General features: G+C 47.5%; 1 long non-coding RNA gene across 1 annotated transcript in view; it reads right to left on the reverse strand.

Annotated features, from left to right (window-relative positions):
* Window positions 1–973: 973 nt before the first annotated feature.
* Window positions 974–3978, reverse strand: part of LOC121232686 — a 12962-nt gene continuing 9957 nt past the window's right edge. The window contains exon 2 of the long non-coding RNA XR_005931595.1: window positions 974–1127. This is a non-coding gene — a long non-coding RNA (uncharacterized LOC121232686). The remainder of the gene's footprint in view (window positions 1128–3978) is intronic.

Consider the following 3978-nt stretch of genomic DNA (forward strand, 5'->3'; position numbering starts at 1 on the left):
CCTGGTTCACCCAGTCCCCCTGGTTAACTACTCTGCTGTCAACCATAGCGGGACCAATAGCTGTATTAATGTTGATTTTAACTTTTGGACCTTGTATATTAAATAGAATTATTGAATTAGTAAAAAAATCGACTAGAAGCTCCACACCTAATGTTATTAAGAGGGCAGCATGAAGCCGAAATTGTTGAAAGAGAAACTCCCCTTCTTTCTCTAGCTCGAGAAACCGTAATCCGGTTTGACCAACAAAATGATGAAAACAAAAAGGGGGGATTGTGATAAATTCATCTTATGTATTAATTCATCTTATGTATTTGTTAATCAAACCGGTTTTGTAAGCCTTGCACAGTATGTTCGCTTTTGCAAGGCAGTGTTAGCTCTTGCAAACAGCTTATAACACCTACAGTTTTCCTTTAGGTGGCAGGCCCAAAATGCGTCCTTTAAGTCTATTACACTATACCATTTTAATTCGGGGGAAAGTTGATTCAGTAAAGTATATGGATTGGCTACCACTGGGAATCTAGTAATAGTCCTCTTATTTACTCCTCTTAAATCCTGTACTAAACGGTAGGACCCATCCGATTTCTTTATGGGCAGAATGGGGGTCTTGTGTGGTGACATGCAAGGTTCTAATAATCCTTGCTGCAACAACCTTTCGATTACTGGTTGTAGTCCATGTCTGCCTTCTTGTGACATGGGATATTGTTTGACTCTAATTGGAACTTCTGGGTTCTTAATAGTGACTCAAAGGGAGCAATGTCTAATCGTCCTACTGACTCCGGGGTAGACCATACTTCAGGATTGATTTTAGCTTCATCCTCCGTTGTCAAAACACACAATTTTACCGCTATTTCTTGGTTCTTTATTCTAAGTTAATCCTAATTCAATCATTAGATCTCTTCCTAATAAATTGTATTCTGCTTCAGGTACCAACAAAAAGGATCCTATTCCAAATTGAGATGGAGTTTCTATTTCCACTCCTTTTATTATTGGTACCTGAAACGGTTCCCCTTTTGCTCCTATTACTTGCAATTTCTCCGAGGACAGTAAGCATCCTCGGGGCACTGACTGGACAGTAGATCTTTCTGCCCCAGAGTCCACAAGGAACTCAACTTCTTGATGCTGGGGACCTAATTTTAATTTTATCAAGGCTCTTTTCTTAGGGGTCCCCAGCAAATAGAGCCCCTGACCCCCCTAATCTTCTTTAAACATCCGTTCATCCTGTATACGCTTTCTACAGTTCCTCCTCAGGTGTCCTTTCTTTTGACAGTAGAAACACTCAACCTGTCTCAAATCCTTTGTGTCACCCTGGCTTCCTGGGGTCTTTCCTTTGGCCCCTGGGCACTACATCCCCCCGTACGGGGTGCTACTCCTCTCTGTCCTTCTCGGACAGCTGCCACCAAAATCCTTGCTTGCCTTTTCTGGATCTCTTCCTCCCTTCTCACATACACTTTCTGAGCTTCTCTTAACAATTCATCTAATCCTCGCTCCTGCCAATCTTCCAACTTTTCCAGTTTCTTTCTAATATCTACCCATGATTTCGCCACAAACTGAGTTTTTAACAGGGCTTGCCCTACCGGAGTGGCAGGGTCCAGCCCGGAATAGAGCTGCAGATTCTTTCTCAGTCTCTCTAACCATTCAGTGGGGGTCTCATCTTTCTTTTGGTGTTCACTAAATGCTTTGTTAATATTCTGTCCTCGGGGAACAGATTCCTTAATGCCTTGAACAATTATAGTACGCAGATCCGCCATATGAGTTCTATGTTCTGCGTTCTGGTTATCCCAGTTCGGCCGCTGTAATGGCCATTTAATATCTGCGCCTGGTCCGCGTTGGTGCTGCTGATCCCAAACTCTCATTCCTGCTCTTCGAATCATTTCCCTTTCTTCTACTGTGAATAGTATGCCTAAAATTGCCTGCAACTCTTCCCAGGTATATACATTAGGACCCAAAAACTGGTCTAACCTCGGATACTCCCAAAGGGTCTTCTAAAAGGTTCCCCATCTCCTTCTTAAATTCCCTTATATCTCTGGAGTTCAAAGGTACTGGCACAAATCCCATGCCAGGTTGTGGTCCTCCCATAGCTATTTCTCTTAATGGGTATAGTCTTTCCTCTAACTGCTCTTTCCTCCTAGTCTGACTCCTCGTTATTCTCCGAGTCTCTCAGGGAACTAGGAGAGCCTAAGTCTGGGTCTGGGGCTGTCGGGGGAGAGGAGGGAGGGGGGTTGGGTCAGGCACGGGTGTAGGGGGAACATAAGGGGGAGGAGGTGCGGGAAGTTCTTCGGGGTTTTTAGTTTTTTTCCTATGGTTCTTTTCACTTAAACACGTGGACTCGGGTATCTAATCTTATCCATAAACTAGCATATTCACTCTCTTCTAAACTGAAGGGTTCCTTAGTATTTACATATATGTTTAGGGCCTGGCATATCCAATCCTCAAATGACCCAAAAACAGGCCAAAATACCCGATCTCCTCTGATTTGTTTACCACCCCACACCTGCATACAATAATATATTTTTCTCTACTTTTGCCTTGTCTGGGGGCCAGTCATCCCAATGGGCAATGATTAATCCTAGAGGGCTGTCGGCGGTATGTCGGGTAACCTCACCTTGGGGCCCCTCATGGAGTCAGAAGGCTTGCTTTTCTTCTGCCCCATCTTCCGAAGTGCCTTCTCACACACACACACGCCCCTCGTTCGTGGCTCACGCCCTCGCGGGCAATGAGAACCGCACAAGAGGGTCCGCACTCACTTCGCTCCTCTCGGGAGCGTCTCGTTCATGCGCACTTCGGGAAACCCACCCCGACCGAACGGGAACGCTTTTAATACTCACTTAACCTGGAGTCTTCGTCCGGATCTTTGTGCACAAAAATTACGGGGTACTGCAGTGTTCTTTTGCCTGCTTGCCAAATTTAGGGTTCAGAGGTAAGGGTCTTGGAAAGGATATCGTCCACTCCGGGGCCATCCAAAGATGGGGCGCCTCCCAGAGTTTAGATTCCGAACCAAGTTACCTTATCGAGTCACGGCACCAAAATTGTTATGGGTGGCGACGACAAATTATACGCCAGCCTGTGGACAGTCCAATCAAAATTTATTGAAGCAAGCAGCAAACAGGCAAAACAGCGCTGGGCGGCCGGGGAGTCTCTGCTCTACCAACGGCGCGCCCCCAACCCCTTTAGAGTCCCCTTTTTATAGCCCTTGGCTGCCGGGCTGAAGCCCAGAGTCCCGGCCCGCGTGGCCTTGCTAGCGTCTTCTGCGATTGCCGCCTGGTGCTAAGGGGGTCGTGGGATGAAGGTTGTAGTCTTCTTCTGCGTTTCTTGTCATTTAGAGCATGCGTACCTTAAAATTTCCTTATTAGGCATTGAAAGCCGATCTAGCCCCGTTCACTTAGCAGGACCTTACAGTTACAAAGTTTCCAACTGCCCTGTTTGCAGAGCTAACACTGCCTTGCAAAAGCGAACATACTGTGCAAGGCTTACAAAACCGGTTTGATTAACAAATACGTAAGATGAATTAATACATAAGATGAATTTATCACACCCCTTGGATGGAGGCCTTGCGACGGTCTGACACATCAGAGTCAATGTCTCAGACGTCCGTTCAAGAGCTTCGGTGGAGCAGGCGGTCTCTGCAAAAACGCTGGACGTTTGGCAACAGGACAATGTGGCCGGAGGAGAGGGCCCTGCGGAGGGCCCTGCGGACCGCGCTTCTCCGGAGCCGCAATTCCTTATCTGAAGTGACCAGGAGAAGGAGCACAGCATGTGCGCCTGGAGGAGGGGGCCCCGCGGAGGATGGGACTGTGCTTCTAGCTTAAGCAGCCATGCCAGCAGGGAAAGAGAGGCCGCTCCCCCGTGAGCCCCCCCAGAGCTCTCCGACTAATTCCAGAGAACCCCGGGAACAGGAACTGTGCGTGTCGAGACCACCGACTAACACCCTGTAAAAGAAGGGAGACGAGTTCTCGGTGCGCTCCCTCGGGAACTGGATCC

Source organism: Aquila chrysaetos, chromosome Z, assembly GCF_900496995.4.
Source record: "Aquila chrysaetos chrysaetos chromosome Z, bAquChr1.4, whole genome shotgun sequence".
NCBI classification, from domain to species: domain Eukaryota; kingdom Metazoa; phylum Chordata; class Aves; order Accipitriformes; family Accipitridae; genus Aquila; species Aquila chrysaetos.